General features: G+C 33.1%; 10 non-coding genes across 10 annotated transcripts; all 10 read left to right on the top strand.

Moving 5' to 3' along the window:
* Nucleotides 1-73: 73 nt before the first annotated feature.
* Nucleotides 74-155, top strand: TRNAL-UAG (transfer RNA leucine (anticodon UAG)). Its single transcript has one exon. It is a non-coding gene; the product is annotated as a tRNA-Leu (tRNA).
* A 1,650-nt stretch (nt 156-1,805) lies between these two features.
* TRNAL-UAG (transfer RNA leucine (anticodon UAG)) lies at nt 1,806-1,887 on the top strand. Its single transcript has one exon. It is a non-coding gene; the product is annotated as a tRNA-Leu (tRNA).
* A 6,846-nt stretch (nt 1,888-8,733) lies between these two features.
* On the top strand, nt 8,734-8,815 carry TRNAL-UAG (transfer RNA leucine (anticodon UAG)). Its single transcript has one exon. It is a non-coding gene; the product is annotated as a tRNA-Leu (tRNA).
* A 1,650-nt stretch (nt 8,816-10,465) lies between these two features.
* TRNAL-UAG (transfer RNA leucine (anticodon UAG)) lies at nt 10,466-10,547 on the top strand. Its single transcript has one exon. It is a non-coding gene; the product is annotated as a tRNA-Leu (tRNA).
* A 1,649-nt stretch (nt 10,548-12,196) lies between these two features.
* TRNAL-UAG (transfer RNA leucine (anticodon UAG)) lies at nt 12,197-12,278 on the top strand. Its single transcript has one exon. It is a non-coding gene; the product is annotated as a tRNA-Leu (tRNA).
* A 1,650-nt stretch (nt 12,279-13,928) lies between these two features.
* On the top strand, nt 13,929-14,010 carry TRNAL-UAG (transfer RNA leucine (anticodon UAG)). Its single transcript has one exon. It is a non-coding gene; the product is annotated as a tRNA-Leu (tRNA).
* A 1,647-nt stretch (nt 14,011-15,657) lies between these two features.
* TRNAL-UAG (transfer RNA leucine (anticodon UAG)) lies at nt 15,658-15,739 on the top strand. Its single transcript has one exon. It is a non-coding gene; the product is annotated as a tRNA-Leu (tRNA).
* A 1,568-nt stretch (nt 15,740-17,307) lies between these two features.
* TRNAL-UAG (transfer RNA leucine (anticodon UAG)) lies at nt 17,308-17,389 on the top strand. The gene has a single exon. It is a non-coding gene; the product is annotated as a tRNA-Leu (tRNA).
* Nucleotides 17,390-20,770: 3,381 nt separating this feature from the next.
* TRNAL-UAG (transfer RNA leucine (anticodon UAG)) lies at nt 20,771-20,852 on the top strand. Its single transcript has one exon. It is a non-coding gene; the product is annotated as a tRNA-Leu (tRNA).
* A 1,650-nt stretch (nt 20,853-22,502) lies between these two features.
* Nucleotides 22,503-22,584, top strand: TRNAL-UAG (transfer RNA leucine (anticodon UAG)). The gene has a single exon. It is a non-coding gene; the product is annotated as a tRNA-Leu (tRNA).
* Nucleotides 22,585-22,901: the final 317 nt, after the last annotated feature.

Genomic DNA, 22,901 nt, shown 5'->3' with positions numbered 1-22,901 from the left:
AATTAAACATTTAATTTGAAGCAATCTTAATTATATGAAAGATCTGTGAGATAAGAACTACATGTGTGCCAGTGGTAGCATGGCCGAGCGGTTTAAGGCGCTGGATTTAGGCTCCAGTCTCTTCGGAGGCGTGATTTCAAATCCCACTGCTGCCAATCTTATTTTCCAAAGAATTGATTTTTGATCAGATATTAACCAACTGAAAAAGGTTGGTGATAGTACCCTGCATTAGCCACCAAGTTCCCAACAGTTCATCATAGTTGCAACAGTCTTCTCAAACCTTTAAAATAATGATATCTGCTAACAATAAAGATATTCAAATTTTAATTTTGCATGAAGTAATTATGTGCCCTATCAGAACTAATATTTTATTACTTCATGCATCTCAATTTCTTTGGTTATTTCAATGAAAATAAACAAAATGCAATTCAAAAAAAAATCTGAATTTCACATCGGATTTATGTTTAATAATGAACTTTCTTTTAACCTTTGCTGACATCTTTTCAATTAATACTTTAAAACAAAAAAACCCTTTAATTTTGATGTTCTAGATCTGTGAGCTACTCTAACAACATGCACATGTGGTAGCATGGCCGAGCAGTCTAAGGCGCTGGATTAAGGCTCCAGTCTCTTTGGAGGTGTGGGTGCAAATCTCAGTACTGCCATCTTTATTATACAAAGAGTAGGGCAGTTATTGATGGCAAAGTGATTCTTTTTTTCCATTAGATAGGATATTACCCAACTGAAGTTGGTTGGTGGAAGATTCCTATAGCTACTCAACAGTTCATCATTGTTACAAGAGACTTCCCAAACATTTTAAAAATGTTATCTGCTAAGAGTAAAGATGAGCCAAAATTAAGTTGGCATGAAGTAATTAGAAGTAATATCATAACTAATATTTATTTACTGAGTGGTCTTATCATACAATTAGAGATGGAAATGTTGGCAACGTGACTCATTGGTATAAATTGATGGATTTATATTCCGATTTCTCTATCTTTCCTATCTTTCTGGATTTTAATCTCACAGCTGTCTATCTTAGGCATTTGAATAGTACTTCAAAGTTATTTGGATACATCAGTTGCACTAAATGAAGGAAATCTGAAGACAAACATAATCATTACTTGTTAAATGAACCTGGCTTCATTTACATTTTATCTCAGCTTTTCCTGACTTTGGGTAAAGTTTTGAATGACATTCCAGATATGAGAGTTAAAATATTTTAAAGTGTACAGCAGGTTGTAGGATGACAGAGCTATTCAAGCTGCTGGAATCAAATCCCACTGCTGCCATATTTATTCTCCAAGGAGAAGATCCAGTGATATATATCAAAGTGTATTCCTAAAGTAGATAAGGTATAAAAGAAGCTAAATTTGGTTAGTGGAAGCACACCATAAGCTGTCACATGCAGTAACTCAAAACAAGTTATCATGGTTTTAATAGTTTTCTCAAACCTTTTTTAGAACTATCTAAAATGTATTGTTGCTCTCAAAAAGTGGCTTTGAATATCTCTGCGATCTACATTATGCATCTAGCAAGCATCTCAATTTTTGAATATGTCAGTTAAAACAAACAAAAATTAACTGAGAAAATTAAAAAATCAGTTCTCATCAATATTACCAAGTAAAACATGGATGTTTTTACCTTTCATTGAAATCTTGTATTAGCGAATTGTTTATCATTTCATAGACTTTTAACATGACACTTCTTTCCAAGTGTCGCTTTAAAACAAAATTAAACATTTAATTTGAAGCAATCTTAATTATATGAAAGATCTGTGAGATAAGAACTACATGTGTGCCAGTGGTAGCATGGCCGAGCGGTTTAAGGCACTGGATTTAGGCTTCAGTCTCTTCGGAGGCGTGGGTTCAAATCCCACTGCTGCCAATCTTATTTTCCAAAGAATTGATTTTTGATCAGATATTAACCAACTGAAAAAGGTTGGTGATAGTACCCTGCATTAGCCACCAAGTTCCCAACAGTTCATCATAGTTGCAACAGTCTATTCAAACCTTTAAAATAATGATATCTGCTAACAATAAAGATATTCAAATTTTAATTTTGCATGAAGTAATTATGTGCCCTATCAGAACTAATATTTTATTACTTCATGCATCTCAATTTCTTTTGTTATTTCAATGAAAATAAACAAAATGCAATTCTATAAAAAATCAGAATTTCTCATCGGATTTATGTTTAATAATGAACTTTCTTTTAACTTTTGCTGACATCTTTTCAATTAATACTTTAAAACAAAAAAACCCTTTTATTTTGATGTTCTAGATCTGTGAGCTACCCTAACAACATGCACATGTGGTAGCATGGCCGAGCAGTCTAAGGCGCTGGATTAAGGCTCCAGTCTCTTTGGAGGTGTGGGTGCAAATCTCAGTACTGCCATCTTTATTATACAAAGAGTAGGGCAGTTATTGATGGCAAAGTGATTCTTTTTTTCCATTAGATAGGATATTACCCAACTGAAGTTGGTTGGTGGAAGATTCCTATAGCTACTCAACAGTTCATCATTGTTACAAGAGACATCCCAAACGTTTTAAAAATGTTATCTGCTAAGAGTAAAGATGAGCCAAAATTAAGTTGGCATGAAGTAATTAGAAGTAATATCATAACTAATATTTATTTACTGAGTGGTCTTATCATACAATTAGAGATGGAAATGTTGGCAACGTGACTCATTGGTATAAATTGATGGATTTATATTCCGATTTCTCTATCTTTCCTATCTTTCTGGATTTTAATCTCACAGCTGTCTATCTTAGGCATTTGAATAGTACTTCAAAGTTATTTGGATACATCAGTTGCACTAAATAAAGGAAATCTGAAGACAAATATAATCATTACTTGCTAAATGTACCTGGCTTCTTTTACATTTTATCTCAGCTTTTCCTGACTTTGGGTAAAGTTTTGAATGACATTCCAGATATGAGAGTTAAAATATTTTAAAGTGTACAGCAGGTTGTAGGATGACAGAGCTATTCAAGCTGCTGGAATCAAATCCCACTGCTGCCATATTTATTCTCCAAGGAGAAGATCCAGTGATATATATCAAAGTGTATTCCTAAAGTAGATAAGGTATAAAAGAAACTAAATTTGGTTGGTGGAAGCACACCATAAGCTGTCACATGAAGTAACTCAAAACAAGTTATCATGGTTTTAATAGTTTTCTCAAACCTTTTTTAGAACTATCTAAATTGTATTGTTGCTCTCAAAAAGTGGCTTTGAATATCTCTGCGATCTACATTATGCATCTAGCAAGCATCTCAATTTTTGAATATGTCAGTGAAAACAATCAAAAAGTAACTGAGAAAATTAAAAAATCAGTTCTCATCAATATTACCAAGTAAAACAAGGATGTTTTTACCTTTCATTGAATTCTTGTATTAGCATATTGTTTATCATTTCATAGACTTTTTACATGACACTTCTTTCCAAGTGTCGCTTTAAAGCAAAATTAAACATTTAATTTGCAGCAATCTTAATTAAATGAAAGATCTGTGAGATAAGAACTCCATGTGTGCCAGTGGTAGCATGGCTGAGCAGTCTAAGGCGCTGGATGTAGGCTCCAGTCTCTTTGGAGGTGTGGGTTCAAATCCCACTGCTGCCAATCTTATTTTCCAAAGAATTGATTTTTGATCAGATATTAACCAACTGAAAAAGGTTGGTGATAGTACCCTGCATTAGCCACCAAGTTCCCAACAGTTCATCATAGTTGCAACAGTCTTCTCAAACCTTTAAAATAATGATATCTGCTAACAATAAAGATATTCAAATTTTAATGTTGCATAAAGTAATTATGTGCCCTATCAGAACTAATATTTTATTACTTCATGCATCTCAATTTCTTTTGTTATTTCAATGAAAATAAACAAAATGCAATTCAAAAAAAAATCTGAATTTCACATCGGATTTATGTTTAATAATGAACTTTCTTTTAACCTTTGCTGACATCTTTTCAATTAATTCTTTAAAACAAAAAAACCCTTTAATTTTGATGTTCTAGATCTGTGAGCTACCCTAACAACATGCACATGTGGTAGCATGGCCGAGCAGTCTAAGGCGCTGGATTAAGGCTCCAGTCTCTTTGGAGGTGTGGGTGCAAATCTCAGTACTGCCATCTTTATTATACAAAGAGTAGGGCAGTTATTGATGGCAAAGTGATTCTTTTTTTCCATTAGATAGGATATTACCCAACTGAAGTTGGTTGGTGGAAGATTCCTATAGCTACTCAACAGTTCATCATTGTTACAAGATACTTCCCAAACATTTTAAAAATGTTATCTGCTAAGAGTAAAGATGAGCCAAAATTAAGTTGGCATGAAGTAATTAGAAGTAATATCATAACTAATATTTATTTACTGAGTGGTCTTATCATACAATTAGAGATGGAAATGTTGGCAACGTGACTCATTGGTATAAATTGATGGATTTATATTCCGATTTCTCTATCTTTCCTATCTTTCTGGATTTTAATCTCACAGCTGTCTATCTTAGGCATTTGAATAGTACTTCAAAGTTATTTGGATACATCAGTTGCACTAAATGAAGGAAATCTGAAGACAAATATAATCATTACTTGTTAAATGAACCTGGCTTCTTTTACATTTTATCTCAGCTTTTCCTGACTTTGGGTAAAGTTTTGAATGACATTCCAGATATGAGAGTTAAAATATTTTAAAGTGTACAGCAGGTTGTAGGATGACAGAGCTATTCAAGCTGCTGGAATCAAATCCCACTGCTGCCATATTTATTCTCCAAGGAGAAGATCCAGTGATATATATCAAAGTGTATTCCTAAAGTAGATAAGGTATAAAAGAAGCTAAATTTGGTTGGTGGAAGCACACCATAAGCTGTCACATGCAGTAACTCAAAACAAGTTATCATGGTTTTAATAGTTTTCTCAAACCTTTTTTAGAACTATCTAAATTGTATTGTTGCTCTCAAAAAGTGGCTTTGAATATCTCTGCGATCTACATTATGCATCTAGCAAGCATCTCAATTTTTGAATATGTCAGTTAAAACAAACAAAAAGTAACTGAGAAAATTAAAAAATCAGTTCTCATCAATATTACCAAGTAAAACAAGGATGTTTTTACCTTTCATTGAATTCTTGTATTAGCGTATTGTTTATCATTTCATAGACTTTTAACATGACACTTGTTTCCAAGTGTCGCTTTAAAACAAAATTAAACATTTAATTTGCAGCAATCTTAATTAAATGAAAGATCTGTGAGATAAGAACTCCATGTGTGCCAGTGGTAGCATGGCTGAGCGGTCTACGGCGCTGGATGGAGGCTCCAGTCTCTTCGGGGGTGTGGGTTCAAATCCCACTGCTGCCAATCTTATTTTCCAAAGAATTGATTTTTGATCAGATATTAACCAACTGAAAAAGGTTGGTGATAGTACCCTGCATTAGCCACCAAGTTCCCAGCAGTTCATCATATTTGCAAGAGTCTTTTCAAACCTTTAAAATTATGATATCTGCTAACAATAAAGATATTCAAATTTTAATGTTGCATAAAGTAATTATGTGCCCTATCAGAACTAATATTTTATTACTTCATGCATCTCAATTTCTTTTGTTATTTCAATGAAAATAAACAAAATGCAATTCAATAAAAAATCTGAATTTCTCATCGGATTTATGTTTAATAATGAACTTTCTTTTAACCTTTGCTGACATCTTTTCAATTAATACTTTAAAACAAAAAAACACTTTAATTTTGATGTTCTAGATCTGTGAGCTACCCTAACAACATGCACTTGTGGTAGCATGGCCGAGCAGTCTAAGGTGCTGGATTAAGGCTCCAGTCTCTTTGGAGGCGTGGGTGCAAATCTCACTACTGCCATCTTTATTATACAAAGAGTAGGGCAGTTATTGATGGCAAAGTGATTCTTTTTTTCCATTAGATAGGATATTACCCAGCTGAAGTTGGTTGGTGGAAGATTCCTATAGCTACTCAACAGTTCATCATTGTTACAAGAGACTTCCCAAACGTTTTAAAAATGTTATCTGCTAAGAGTAAAGATGAGCCAAAATTAAGTTGGCATGAAGTAATTAGAAGTAATATCATAACTAATATTTAATTACTGAGTGGTCTTATCATACAATTAGAGATGGAAATGTTGGCAACGTGACTCATTGGTATAAATTGATGGATATATATTCCGATTTCTCTATCTTTCCTATCTTTCTGGATTTTAATCTCACAGCTGTCTATTTTAGGCATTTGAATAGTACTTCAAAGTTATTTGGATACATCAGTTGCACTAAATGAAGGAAATCTGAAGACAAATATAATCATTACTTGTTAAATGTACCTGGCTTCTTTTACATTTTATCTCTGCTTTTCCTGACTTTGGGTAAAGTTTTGAATGACATTCCAGATATGAGAGTTAAAATATTTTAAAGTGTACAGCAGGTTGTAGGATGACAGAGCTATTCAAGCTGCTGGAATCAAATCCCACTGCTACCATATTTATTCTCCAAGGAGAAGATCCAGTGATATATATCAAAATGTATTCCTAAAGTAGATAAGGTATAAAAGAAGCAAAATTTGGTTGGTGGAAGCACACCATAAGCTGTCACATGCAGTAGCTCAAAACAAGTTATCATGGTTTTAATAGTTTTCTCAAACCTTTTTTAGAACTATCTAAAATGTATTGTTGCTCTCAAAAAGTGGCTTTGAATATCTCTGCGATCTACATTATGCATCTAGCAAGCATCTCAATTTTTGAATATGTCAGTTAAAACAAACAAAAAGTAACTGAGAAAATTAAAAAATCAGTTGTCATCAATATTACCAAGTAAAACAAGGATGTTTTTACCTTTCATTGAATTCTTGTATTAGCGTATTGTTTATCATTTCATAGACTTTTAACATGACACTTCTTTCCAAGTGTCGCTTTAAAGCAAAATTAAACATTTAATTTGCAGCAATCTTAATTAAATGAAAGATCTGTGAGATAAGAACTCCATGTGTGCCAGTGGTAGCATGGCTGAGCAGTCTAAGGCGCTGGATGTAGGCTCCAGTCTCTTCGGAGGTGTGGGTTCAAATCCCACTGCTGCCAATCTTATTTTCCAAAGAATTGATTTTTGATCAGATATTAACCAACTGAAAAAGGTTGGTGATAGTACCCTGCATTAGCCACCAAGTTCCCAACAGTTCATCATAGTTGCAACAGTCTTCTCAAACCTTTAAAATAATGATATCTGCTAACAATAAAGATATTCATATTTTAATGTTGCATAAAGTAATTATGTGCCCTATCAGAACTAATATTTTATTACTTCATGCATCTCAATTTCTTTTGTTATTTCAATGAAAATAAACAAAATGCAATTCAAAAAAAAATCTGAATTTCACATCGGATTTATGTTTAATAATGAACTTTCTTTTAACCTTTGCTGACATCTTTTCAATTAATTCTTTAAAACAAAAAAACCCTTTAATTTTGATGTTCTAGATCTGTGAGCTACCCTAACAACATGCACATGTGGTAGCATGGCCGAGCAGTCTAAGGCGCTGGATTAAGGCTCCAGTCTCTTTGGAGGTGTGGGTGCAAATCTCAGTACTGCCATCTTTATTATACAAAGAGTAGGGCAGTTATTGATGGCAAAGTGATTCTTTTTTTCCATTAGATAGGATATTACCCAACTGAAGTTGGTTGGTGGAAGATTCCTATAGCTACTCAACAGTTCATCATTGTTACAAGATACTTCCCAAACATTTTAAAAATGTTATCTGCTAAGAGTAAAGATGAGCCAAAATTAAGTTGGCATGAAGTAATTAGAAGTAATATCATAACTAATATTTATTTACTGAGTGGTCTTATCATACAATTAGAGATGGAAATGTTGGCAACGTGACTCATTGGTATAAATTGATGGATTTATATTCCGATTTCTCTATCTTTCCTATCTTTCTGGATTTTAATCTCACAGCTGTCTATCTTAGGCATTTGAATAGTACTTCAAAGTTATTTGGATACATCAGTTGCACTAAATGATCGAAATCTGAAGACAAATATAATCATTACTTGTTAAATGAACCTGGCTTCTTTTACATTTTATCTCAGCTTTTCCTGACTTTGGGTAAAGTTTTGAATGACATTCCAGATATGAGAGTTAAAATATTTTAAAGTGTACAGCAGGTTGTAGGATGACAGAGCTATTCAAGCTGCTGGAATCAAATCCCACTGCTGCCATATTTATTCTCCAAGGAGAAGATCCAGTGATATATATCAAAGTGTATTCCTAAAGTAGATAAGGTATAAAAGAAGCTAAATTTGGTTGGTGGAAGCACACCATAAGCTGTCACATGCAGTAACTCAAAACAAGTTATCATGGTTTTAATAGTTTTCTCAAACCTTTTTTAGAACTATCTAAATTGTATTGTTGCTCTCAAAAAGTGGCTTTGAATATCTCTGCGATCTACATTATGCATCTAGCAAGCATCTCAATTTTTGAATATGTCAGTTAAAACAAACAAAAAGTAACTGAGAAAATTAAAAAATCAGTTGTCATCAATATTACCAAGTAAAACAAGGATGTTTTTACCTTTCATTGAATTCTTGTATTAGCGTATTGTTTATCATTTCATAGACTTTTAACATGACACTTCTTTCCAAGTGTCACTTTAAAACAAAATTAAACATTTAATTTGCAGCTATCTTAATTATATGAAAGATCTGTGAGATAAGAACTCCATGTGTGCCAGTGGTAGCATGGCCGAGCGGTCTAAGGCGCTGGATTTAGGCTCCAGTCTCTTCGGAGGCGTGGGTTCAAATCCCACTGCTGCCAATCTTATTTTCCAAAGAATTGATTTTTGATCAGATATTAACCAACTGAAAAATGTTGGTGATAGTACCCTGCATTAGCCACCAAGTTCCCAACAGTTCATCATAGTTGCAACAGTCTTCTCAAACCTTTAAAATAATGATATCTGCTAACAATAAAGATATTCAAATTTTAATTTTGCATGAAGTAATTATGTGCCCTATCAGAACTAATATTTTATTACTTCATGCATCTCAATTTCTTTTGTTATTTCAATGAAAATAAACAAAATGCAATTCAAAAAAAAATCTGAATTTCACATCGGATTTATGTTTAATAATGAACTTTCTTTTAACCTTTGCTGACATCTTTTCAATTAATACTTTAAAACAAAAAAACCCTTTAATTTTGATGTTCTAGATCTGTGAGCTACCCTAACAACATGCACATGTGGAAGCATGGCCGAGCAGTCTAAGGCGCTGGATTAAGGCTCCAGTCTCTTTGGAGGCGTGGGTGCAAATCTCACTACTGCCATCTTTATTATACAAAGAGTAGGGCAGTTATTGATGGCAAAGTGATTCTTTTTTTCCATTAGATAGGATATTACCCAGCTGAAGTTGGTTGGTGGAAGATTCCTATAGCAACTCAACAGTTCATCATTGTTACAAGAGACTTCCCAAACGTTTTAAAAATGTTATCTGCTAAGAGCAAAGATGAGCCAAAATTAAGTTGGCATGAATTAATTAGAAGTAATATCATAACTAATATTTAATTACTGAGTGGTCTTATCATACAATTAGAGATGGAAATGTTGGCAACGTGACTCATTGGTATAAATTGATGGATTTATATTCCGATTTCTCTATCTTTCCTATCTCTCTGGATTTTAATCTCACAGCTGTCTATTTTAGGCATTTGAATAAAACTTCAAAGTTATTTGGATACATCAGTTGCACTAAATGAAGGAAATTTGAAGACAAATATAATCATTACTTGTTAAATGTACCTGGCTTCTTTTGCATTTTATCTCAGCTTTTCCTGACTTTGGGTAAAGTTTTGAATGACATTCCAGATATGAGAGCTAAAATATTTTAAAGTGTTAAGCAGGTTGTAGGATGACAGAGCTATTCAAGCTGCTGGAATCAAATCCCACTGCTGCCATATTTATTCTCCAAGGAGAAGATCCAGTGATATATATCAAAGTGCTTTCCTAAAGTAGATAAGGTATAAAAGAAGTTAAATTTGGTTAATGGAAGCATACCATAAGCTGTCACATGCAGTAGCTCAAAACAAGTTATCATGGTTTTAATAGTTTTCTCAAACCTTTTTTAGAACTATCTAAAATGTATTGTTGCTCACAAAAAGTGGCTTTGAATATCTCTGCGATCTACATTATGCATCTAGCAAGCATCTCAATTTTTGAATATGTCAGTTAAAACAAACAAAAATTAACTGAGAAAATTAAAAAATCAGTTCTCATCAATATTACCAAGTAAAACAAGAATGTTTTTACCTTTCATTGAAATCTTGTATTAGCGAATTGTTTATCATTTCATAGACTTTTAACATGACACTTGTTTCCAAGTGTCGCTTTAAAACAAAATTAAACATTTAATTTGCAGCAATCTTAATTATATGAAAGATCTGTGAGATAAGAACTACATGTGTGCCAGTGGTAGCATGGCCGAGCGGTTTAAGGCACTGGATTTAGGCTCCAGTCTCTTCGGAGGCGTGGGTTCAAATCCCACTGCTGCCAATCTTATTTTCCAAAGAATTGATTTTTGATCAGATATTAACCAACTGAAAAAGGTTGGTAATAGTACCCTGCATTAGCCACCAAGTTCCCAACAGTTCATCATATTTGCAAGAGTCTTTTCAAACCTTTAAAATTATGATATCTGCTAACAATAAAGATATTCAAATTTTAATGTTGCATAAAGTAATTATGTGCCCTATCAGAACTAATATTTTATTACTTCATGCATCTCAATTTTTTTTGTTATTTCAATGAAAATAAACAAAATGCAATTCAATAAAAAATCTGAATTTCTCATCGGATTTATGTTTAATAATGAACTTTCTTTTAACCTTTGCTGACATCTTTTCAATTAATACTTTAAAACAAAAAAACACTTTAATTTTGATGTTCTAGATCTGTGAGCTACCCTAACAACATGCACTTGTGGTAGCATGGCCGAGCAGTCTAAGGCGCTGGATTAAGGCTCCAGTCTCTTTGGAGGCGTGGGTGCAAATCTCACTACTGCCATCTTTATTATACAAAGAGTAGGGCAGTTATTGATGGCAAAGTGATTCTTTTTTTCCATTAGATAGGATATTACCCAGCTGAAGTTGGTTGGTGGAAGATTCCTATAGCTACTCAACAGTTCATCATTGTTACAAGAGACTTCCCAAACGTTTTAAAAATGTTATCTGCTAAGAGTAAAGATGAGCCAAAATTAAGTTGGCATGAAGTAATTAGAAGTAATATCATAACTAATATTTAATTACTGAGTGGTCTTATCATACAATTAGAGATGGAAATGTTGGCAACGTGACTCATTGGTATAAATTGATCGATATATATTCCGATTTCTCTATCTTTCCTATCTTTCTGGATTTTAATCTCACAGCTGTCTATCTTAGGCATTTGAATAGTACTTCAAAGTTATTTGGATACATCAGTTGCACTAAATGAAGGAAATCTGAAGACAAATATAATCATTACTTGTTAAATGTACCTGGCTTCTTTTACATTTTATCTCTGCTTTTCCTGACTTTGGGTAAAGTTTTGAATGACATTCCAGATATGAGAGTTAAAATATTTTAAAGTGTACAGCAGGTTGTAGGATGACAGAGCTATTCAAGCTGCTGGAATCAAATCCCACTGCTGCCATATTTATTCTCCAAGGAGAAGATCCAGTGATATATATCAAAATGTATTCTTAAAGTAGATAAGGTATAAAAGAAGCAAAATTTGGTTGGTGGAAGCACACCATAAGCTGTCACATGCAGTAGCTCAAAACAAGTTATCATGGTTTTAATAGTTTTCTCAAACCTTTTTTAGAACTATCTAAAATGTATTGTTGCTCTCAAAAGTGGCTTTGAATATCTCTGCGATCTACATTATGCATCTAGCAAGCATCTCAATTTTTGAATATGTCAGTTAAAACAAACAAAAAGTAACTGAGAAAATTAAAAAATCAGTTGTCATCAATATTACCAAGTAAAACAAGGATGTTTTTACCTTTCATTGAATTCTTGTATTAGCGTATTGTTTATCATTTCATAGACTTTTAACATGACACTTCTTTCCAAGTGTCACTTTAAAACAAAATTAAACATTTAATTTGCAGCTATCTTAATTATATGAAAGATCTGTGAGATAAGAACTCCATGTGTGCCAGTGGTAGCATGGCCGAGCGGTCTAAGGCGCTGGATTTAGGCTCCAGTCTCTTCGGAGGCGTGGGTTCAAATCCCACTGCTGCCAATCTTATTTTCCAAAGAATTGATTTTTGATCAGATATTAACCAACTGAAAAATGTTGGTGATAGTACCCTGCATTAGCAACCAAGTTCCCAACAGTTCATCATAGTTGCAACAGTCTTCTCAAACCTTTAAAATAATGATATCTGCTAACAATAAAGATATTCAAATTTTAATTTTGCATGAAGTAATTATGTGCCCTATCAGAACTAATATTTTATTACTTCATGCATCTCAATTTCTTTTGTTATTTCAATGAAAATAAACAAAATGCAATTCAAAAAAAAATCTGAATTTCACATCGGATTTATGTTTAATAATGAACTTTCTTTTAACCTTTGCTGACATCTTTTCAATTAATACTTTAAAACAAAAAAACCCTTTAATTTTGATGTTCTAGATCTGTGAGCTACCCTAACAACATGCACATGTGGAAGCATGGCCGAGCAGTCTAAGGCGCTGGATTAAGGCTCCAGTCTCTTTGGAGGCGTGGGTGCAAATCTCACTACTGCCATCTTTATTATACAAAGAGTAGGGCAGTTATTGATGGCAAAGTGATTCTTTTTTTCCATTAGATAGGATATTACCCAGCTGAAGTTGGTTGGTGGAAGATTCCTATAGCAACTCAACAGTTCATCATTGTTACAAGAGACTTCCCAAACGTTTTAAAAATGTTATCTGCTAAGAGCAAAGATGAGCCAAAATTAAGTTGGCATGAATTAATTAGAAGTAATATCATAACTAATATTTAATTACTGAGTGGTCTTATCATACAATTAGAGATGGAAATGTTGGCAACGTGACTCATTGGTATAAATTGATGGATTTATATTCCGATTTCTCTATCTTTCCTATCTCTCTGGATTTTAATCTCACAGCTGTCTATTTTAGGCATTTGAATAAAACTTCAAAGTTATTTGGATACATCAGTTGCACTAAATGAAGGAAATTTGAAGACAAATATAATCATTACTTGTTAAATGTACCTGGCTTCTTTTGCATTTTATCTCAGCTTTTCCTGACTTTGGGTAAAGTTTTGAATGACATTCCAGATATGAGAGCTAAAATATTTTAAAGTGTTAAGCAGGTTGTAGGATGACAGAGCTATTCAAGCTGCTGGAATCAAATCCCACTGCTGCCATATTTATTCTCCAAGGAGAAGATCCAGTGATATATATCAAAGTGCTTTCCTAAAGTAGATAAGGTATAAAAAAAGTTAAATTTGGTTAATGGAAGCATACCATAAGCTGTCACATGCAGTAGCTCAAAACAAGTTATCATGGTTTTAATAGTTTTCTCAAACCTTTTTTAGAACTATCTAAAATGTATTGTTGCTCACAAAAAGTGGCTTTGAATATCTCTGCGATCTACATTATGCATCTAGCAAGCATCTCAATTTTTGAATATGTCAGTTAAAACAAACAAAAATTAACTGAGAAAATTAAAAAATCAGTTCTCATCAATATTACCAAGTAAAACATGGATGTTTTTACCTTTCATTGAAATCTTGTATTAGCGAATTGTTTATCATTTCATAGACTTTTAACATGACACTTCTTTCCAAGTGTCGCTTTAAAACAAAATTAAACATTTAATTTGAAGCAATCTTAATTATATGAAAGATCTGTGAGATAAGAACTACATGTGTGCCAGTGGTAGCATGGCCGAGCGGTTTAAGGCACTGGATTTAGGCTCCAGTCTCTTCGGAGGCGTGGGTTCAAATCCCACTGCTGCCAATCTTATTTTCCAAAGAATTGATTTTTGATCAGATATTAACCAACTGAAAAAGGTTGGTGATAGTACCCTGCATTAGCCACCAAGTTCCCAACAGTTCATCATAGTTGCAACAGTCTTCTCAAACCTTTAAAATAATGATATCTGCTAACAATAAAGATATTCAAATTTTAATTTTGCATGAAGTAATTATGTGCCCTATCAGAACTAATATTTTATTACTTCATGCATCTCAATTTCTTTTGTTATTTCAATGAAAATAAACAAAATGCAATTCAAAAAAAAATCTGAATTTCACATCGGATTTATGTTTAATAATGAACTTTCTTTTAAGCTTTGCTGACATCTTTTCAATTAATACTTTAAAACAAAAAAACCCTTTAATTTTGATGTTCTAGATCTGTGAGCTACCCTAACAACATGCACATGTGGTAGCATGGCCGAGCAGTCTAAGGCGCTGGATTAAGGCTCCAGTCTCTTTGGAGGCGTGGGTGCAAATCTCACTACTGCCATCTTTATTATACAAAGAGTAGGGCAGTTATTGATGGCAAAGTGATTCATTTTTCCATTAGATAGGATATTACCCAGCTGAAGTTGGTTGGTGGAAGATTCCTATAGCAACTCAACAGTTCATCATTGTTACAAGAGACTTCCCAAATGTTTTAAAAATGTTATCTGCTAAGAGTAAAGATGAGCCAAAATTAAGTTGGCATGAATTAATTAGAAGTAATATCATAACTAATATTTAATTACTGAGTGGTCTTATCATACAATTAGAGATGGAAATGTTGGCAACGTGACTCATTGGTATAAATTGATGGATTTATATTCCGATTTCTCTATCTTTCCTATCTTTCTGGATTTTATCTCACAGCTGTCTATCTTAGGCATTTGAATAGTACTTCAAAGTTATTTGGATACATCAGTTGCACTAAATGAAGGAAATCTGAAGACAAATATAATCATTACTTGTTAAATGTACCTGGCTTCTTTTACATTTTATCTCAGCTTTTCCTGACTTTGGGTAAAGTTTTGAATGACATTCCAGATATGAGAGTTAAAATATTTTAAAGTGTACAGCAGGTTGTAGGATGACAGAGCTATTCAAGCTGCTGGAATCAAACCCACTGCTGCCATATTTATTCTCCAAGGAGAAGATCCAGTGATATATATCAAAGTGTATTCCTAAAGTAGATAAGGTATAAAAGAAGCTAAATTTGGTTAGTGGAAGCACACCATAAGCTGTCACATGCAGTAGCTCAAAACAAGTTATCATGGTTTTAATAGTTTTCTCAAACCTTTTTTAGAACTATCTAAAATGTATTGTTGCTCTCAAAAAGTGGCTTTGAATATCTCTGCGATCTACATTATGCATCTAGCAAGCATCTCAATTTTTGAATATGTCAGTTAAAACAAACAAAAATTAACTGAGAAAATTAAAAAATCAGTTCTCATCAATATTACCAAGTAAAACATGGATGTTTTTACCCTTCATTGAAATCTTGTATTAGCGAATTGTTTATCATTTCATAGACTTTTAACATGACACTTCTTTCCAAGTGTCGCTTTAAAACAAAATTAAACATTTAATTTGAAGCAATCTTAATTATATGAAAGATCTGTGAGATAAGAACTACATGTGTGCCAGTGGTAGCATGGCCGAGCGGTTTAAGGCGCTGGATTTAGGCTCCAGTCTCTTCGGAGGCATGGGTTCAAATCCCAATGCTGCCAATCTTATTTTCCAAAGAATTGATTTTTGATCAGATATTAACCAACTGAAAAAGGTTGGTGATAGTACCCTGCATTAGCCACCAAGTTCCCAACAGTTCATCATAGTTGCAACAGTTTATTCAAACCTTTAAAATAATGATATCTGCTAACAATAAAGATATTCAAATTTTAATTTTGCATGAAGTAATTATGTGCCCTATCAGAACTAATATTTTATTACTTCATGCATCTCAATTTCTTTTGTTAATTCAATGAAAATAAACAAAATGCAATTCTATAAAAAATCTGAATTTCTCATCGGATTTATGTTTAATAATGAACTTTCTTTTAACTTTTGCTGACATCTTTTCAAATGGCCGAGCAGTCTAAGGCGCTGGATTAAGGCTCCAATCTCTTTGGAGGTGTGGGTGCAAATCTCAGTACTGCCATCTTTATTATACAAAGAGTAGGGCAGTTATTGATGGCAAAGTGATTCTTTTTTTCCATTAGATAGGATATTACCCAACTGAAGTTGGTTGGTGGAAGATTCCTATAGCTACTCAACAGTTCATCATTGTTACAAGAGACATCCCAAACGTTTTAATAATGTTATCTGCTAAGAGTAAAGATGAGCCAAAATTAAGTTGGCATGAAGTAATTAGAAGTAATATCATAACTAATATTTATTTACTGAGTGGTCTTATCATACAATTAGAGATGGAAATGTTGGCAACGTGACTCATTGGTATAAATTGATGGATTTATATTCCGATTTCTCTATCTTTCCTATCTTTCTGGATTTTAATCTCACAGCTGTCTCTCTTAGGCATTTGAATAGTACTTCAAAGTTATTTGGATACATCATTTGCACTAAATGAAGGAAATCTGAAGACAAATATAATCATTACTTGTTAAATGTACCTGGCTTCTTTTACATTTTATCTCAGCTTTTCCTGACTTTGGGTAAAGTTTTGAATGACTTTCCAGATATGAGAGTTAAAATATTTTAAAGTGTACAGCAGGTTGTAGGATGACAGAGCTATTCAAGCTGCTGGAATCAAATCCCACTGCTGCCATATTTATTCTCCAAGGAGAAGATCCAGTGATATATATCAAAGTGTATTCCTAAAGTAGATAAGGTATAAAAGAAGCTAAATTTGGTTGGTGGAAGCACACCATAAGCTGTCACATGCAGTAGCTCAAAACAAGTTATCATGGTTTTAATAGTTTTCTCAAACCTTTTTTAGAACTATCTAAAATGTATTGTTGCTCTCAAAAAGTGGCTTTGAATATCTCTGCGATCTACATTATGCATCTAGCACGCATCTCAATTTTTGAATATGTCAGTTAAAACAAACAAAAAGTAACTGAGAAAATTAAAAAATCAGTTCTCATCAATATTACCAAGTAAAACATGGATGTTTTTACCCTTCATTGAAATCTTGTATTAGCGAATTGTTTATCATTTCATAGACTTTTAACATGACACTTCTTTCCAAGTGTCGCTTTAAAACAAAATTAAACATTTAATTTGAAGCAATCTTAATTATATGAAAGATCTGTGAGATAAGAACTCCATGTGTGCCAGTGGTAGCATGGCCGAGCGGTTTAAGGCGCTGGATTTAGGCTCCAGTCTCTTCGGAGGCGTGGGTTCAAATCCCACTGCTGCCAATCTTATTTTCCAAAGAATTGATTTTTGATCAGATATTAACCAACTGAAAAAGGTTGGTGATAGTACCCTGCATTAGCCACCAAGTTCCCAACAGTTCATCATAGTTGCAACAGTCTATTCAAACCTTTAAAATAATGATATCTGCTAACAATAAAGATATTCAAATTTTAATTTTGCATGAAGTAATTATGTGCCCTATCAGAACTAATATTTTATTACTTCATGCATCTCAATTTCTTTTGTTATTTCAATGAAAATAAACAAAATGCAATTCTATAAAAAATCTGAATTTCTCATCGGATTTATGTTTAATAATGAACTTTCTTTTAACTTTTGCTGACATCTTTTCAATTAATATTTTAAAACAAAAAAACCCTTTTATTTTGATGTTCTAGATCTGTGAGCTACCCTAACAACATGCACATGTGGTAGCATGGCCGAGCAGTCTAAGGCGCTGGATTAAGGCTCCAGTCTCTTTGGAGGTGTGGGTGCAAATCTCACTACTGCCATCTTTATTATACAAAGAGTAGGGCAGTTATTGATGGCAAAGTGATTCTTTTTTTCCATTAGATAGGATATTACCCAGCTGAAGTTGGTTGGTGGAAGATTCCTATAGCTACTCAACAGTTCATCATTGTTACAAGAGACTTCCCAAACGTTTTAAAAATGTTATCTGCTAAGAGTAAAGATGAGCCAAAATTAAGTTGGCATGAAGTAATTAGAAGTAATATCATAACTAATATTTAATTACTGAGTGGTCTTATCATACAATTAGAGATGGAAATGTTGGCAACGTGACTCATTGGTATAAATTGATGGATATATATTCCGATTTCTCTATCTTTCCTATCTTTCTGGATTTTAATCTCACAGCTGTCTATCTTAGGCATTTGAATAGTACTTCAAAGTTATTTGGATACATCAGTTGCACTAAATGAAGGAAATCTGAAGACAAATATAATCATTACTTGTTAAATGTACCTGGCTTCTTTTACATTTTATCTCTGCTTTTCCTGACTTTGGGTAAAGTTTTGAATGACATTCCAGATATGAGAGTTAAAATATTTTAAAGTGTACAGCAGGTTGTAGGATGACAGAGCTATTCAAGCTGCTGGAATCAAATCCCACTGCTGCCATATTTATTCTCCAAGGAGAAGATCCAGTGATATATATCAAAATGTATTCCTAAAGTAGATAAGGTATAAAAGAAGCAAAATTTGGTTGGTGGAAGCACACCATAAGCTGTCACATGCAGTAGCTCAAAACAAGTTATCATGGTTTTAATAGTTTTCTCAAACCTTTTTTAGAACTATCTAAAATGTATTGTTGCTCTCAAAAAGTGGCTTTGAATATCTCTGCGATCTACATTATGCATCTAGCAAGCATCTCAATTTTTGAATATGTCAGTTAAAACAAACAAAAAGTAACTGAGAAAATTAAAAAATCAGTTGTCATCAATATTACCAAGTAAAACAAGGATGTTTTTACCTTTCATTGAATTCTTGTATTAGCGTATTGTTTATCATTTCATAGACTTTTAACATGACACTTCTTTCCAAGTGTCACTTTAAAACAAAATTAAACATTTAATTTGCAGCTATCTTAATTATATGAAAGATCTGTGAGATAAGAACTCCATGTGTGCCAGTGGTAGCATGGCCGAGCTGTCTAGGGTGCTGGATTTAGGCTCCAGTCTCTTCGGAGGCGTGGGTTCAAATCCCACTGCTGCCAATCTTATTTTCCAAAGAATTGATTTTTGATCAGATATTAACCAACTGAAAAATGTTGGTGATAGTACCCTGCATTAGCCACCAAGTTCCCAACAGTTCATCATAGTTGCAACAGTCTTCTCAAACCTTTAAAATAATGATATCTGCTAACAATAAAGATATTCAAATTTTAATTTTGCATGAAGTAATTATGTGCCCTATCAGAACTAATATTTTATTACTTCATGCATCTCAATTTCTTTTGTTATTTCAATGAAAATAAACAAAATGCAATTCAAAAAAAAATCTGAATTTCACATCGGATTTATGTTTAATAATGAATTTTCTTTTAACCTTTGCTGACATCTTTTCAATTAATACTTTAAAACAAAAAAACCCTTTAATTTTGATGTTCTAGATCTGTGAGCTACCCTAACAACATGCACATGTGGAAGCATGGCCGAGCAGTCTAAGGCGCTGGATTAAGGCTCCAGTCTCTTTGGAGGCGTGGGTGCAAATCTCACTACTGCCATCTTTATTATACAAAGAGTAGGGCAGTTATTGATGGCAAAGTGATTCTTTTTTTCCATTAGATAGGATATTACCCAGCTGAAGTTGGTTGGTGGAAGATTCCTATAGCAACTCAACAGTTCATCATTGTTACAAGAGACTTCCCAAACGTTTTAAAAATGTTATCTGCTAAGAGTAAAGATGAGCCAAAATTAAGTTGGCATGAATTAATTAGAAGTAATATCATAACTAATATTTAATTACTGAGTGGTCTTATCATACAATTAGAGATGGAAATGTTGGCAACGTGACTCATTGGTATAAATTGATGGATTTATATTCCGATTTCTCTATCTTTCCTATCTCTCTGGATTTTAATCTCACAGCTGTCTATTTTAGGCATTTGAATAAAACTTCAAAGTTATTTGGATACATCAGTTGCACTAAATGAAGGAAATTTGAAGACAAATATAATCATTACTTGTTAAATGTACCTGGCTTCTTTTACATTTTATCTCAGCTTTTCCTGACTTTGGGTAAAGTTTTGAATGACATTCCAGATATGAGAGTTAAAATATTTTAAAGTGTACAGCAGGTTGTAGGATGACAGAGCTATTCAAGCTGCTGGAATCAAACCCACTGCTGCCATATTTATTCTCCAAGGAGAAGATCCAGTGATATATATCAAAGTGTATTCCTAAAGTAGATAAGGTATAAAAGAAGCTAAATTTGGTTAGTGGAAGCACACCATAAGCTGTCACATGCAGTAGCTCAAAACAAGTTATCATGGTTTTAATAGTTTTCTCAAACCTTTTTTAGAACTATCTAAAATGTATTGTTGCTCTCAAAAAGTGGCTTTGAATATCTCTGCGATCTACATTATGCATCTAGCAAGCATCTCAATTTTTGAATATGTCAGTTAAAACAAACAAAATTTAACTGAGAAAATTAAAAAATCAGTTCTCATCAATATTACCAAGTAAAACATGGATGTTTTTACCTTTCATTGAAATCTTGTATTAGCGAATTGTTTATCATTTCATAGACTTTTAACATGACACTTCTTTCCAAGTGTCGCTTTAAAACAAAATTAAACATTTAATTTGAAGCAATCTTAATTATATGAAAGATCTGTGAGATAAGAACTACATGTGTGCCAGTGGTAGCATGGCCGAGCGGTTTAAGGCGCTGGATTTAGGCTCCAGTCTCTTCGGAGGCGTGGGTTCAAATCCCACTGCTGCCAATCTTATTTTCCAAAGAATTGATTTTTGATCAGATATTAACCAACTGAAAAAGGTTGGTGATAGTACCCTGCATTAGCCACCAAGTTCCCAACAGTTCATCATAGTTGCAACAGTTTATTCAAACCTTTAAAATAATGATATCTGCTAACAATAAAGATATTCAAATTTTAATTTTGCATGAAGTAATTATGTGCCCTATCAGAACTAATATTTTATTACTTCATGCATCTCAATTTCTTTTGTTAATTCAATGAAAATAAACAAAATGCAATTCTATAAAAAATCTGAATTTCTCATCGGATTTATGTTTAATAATGAACTTTCTTTTAACTTTTGCTGACATCTTTTCAATTAATACTTTAAAACAAAAAAACCCTTTTATTTTGATGTTCTAGATCTGTGAGCTACCCTAACAACATGCACATGTGGTAGCATGGCCGAGCAGTCTAAGGCGCTGGATTAAGGCTCCAGTCTCTTTGGAGGTGTGGGTGCAAATCTCAGTACTGCCATCTTTATTATACAAAGAGTAGGGCAGTTATTGATGGCAAAGTGATTCTTTTTTTCCCTTAGATAGGATATTACCCAACTGAAGTTGGTTGGTGGAAGATTCCTATAGCTACTCAACAGTTCATCATTGTTACAAGAGACATCCCAAACGTTTTAATAATGTTATCTGCTAAGAGTAAAGATGAGCCAAAATTAAGTTGGCATGAAGTAATTAGAAGTAATATCATAACTAATATTTATTTACTGAGTGGTCTTATCATACAATTAGAGATGGAAATGTTGGCAACGTGACTCATTGGTATAAATTGATGGATTTATATTCCGATTTCTCTATCTTTCCTATCTTTCTGGATTTTAATCTCACAGCTGTCTCTCTTAGGCATTTGAATAGTACTTCAAAGTTATTTGGATACATCAGTTGCACTAAATGAAGGAAATCTGAAGACAAATATAATCATTACTTGTTAAATGTACCTGGCTTCTTTTACATTTTATCTCAGCTTTTCCTGACTTTGGGTAAAGTTTTGAATGACTTTCCAGATATGAGAGTTAAAATATTTTAAAGTGTACAGCAGGTTGTAGGATGACAGAGCTATTCAAGCTGCTGGAATCAAATCCCACTGCTGCCATATTTATTCTCCAAGGAGAAGATCCAGTGATATATATCAAAGTGTATTCCTAAAGTAGATAAGGTATAAAAGAAGCTAAATTTGGTTGGTGGAAGCACACCATAAGCTGTCACATGCAGTAGCTCAAAACAAGTTATCATGGTTTTAATAGTTTTCTCAAACCTTTTTTAGAACTATCTAAAATGTATTGTTGCTCTCAAAAAGTGGCTTTGAATATCTCTGCGATCTACATTATGCATCTAGCAAGCATCTCAATTTTTGAATATGTCAGTTAAAACAAACAAAAAGTAACTGAGAAAATTAAAAAATCAGTTCTCATCAATATTACCAAGTAAAACATGGATGTTTTTACCCTTCATTGAAATCTTGTATTAGCGAATTGTTTATCATTTCATAGACTTTTAACATGACACTTCTTTCCAAGTGTCGCTTTAAAACAAAATTAAACATTTAATTTGAAGCAATCTTAATTATATGAAAGATCTGTGAGATAAGAACTCCATATGTGCCAGTGGTAGCATGGCCGAGCGGTTTAAGGCGCTGGATTTAGGCTCCAGTCTCTTCGGAGGCGTGGGTTCAAATCCCACTGCTGCCAATCTTATTTTCCAAAGAATTGATTTTTGATCAGATATTAACCAACTGAAAAAGGTTGGTGATAGTACCCTGCATTAGCCACCAAGTTCCCAACAGTTCATCATAGTTGCAACAGTCTATTCAAACCTTTAAAATAATGATATCTGCTAACAATAAAGATATTCAAATTTTAATTTTGCATGAAGTAATTATGTGCCCTATCAGAACTAATATTTTATTACTTCATGCATCTCAATTTCTTTTGTTATTTCAATGAAAATAAACAAAATGCAATTCTATAAAAAATCTGAATTTCTCATCGGATTTATGTTTAATAAT

The sequence above is a fragment of the Taudactylus pleione genome, unplaced genomic scaffold (genome assembly GCF_031769625.1).
Source record: "Taudactylus pleione unplaced genomic scaffold, aTauple2 ptg000016l, whole genome shotgun sequence".
NCBI lineage: Eukaryota > Metazoa > Chordata > Amphibia > Anura > Myobatrachidae > Taudactylus > Taudactylus pleione.
This window is presented reverse-complemented; position numbering and strand designations above follow the sequence as displayed.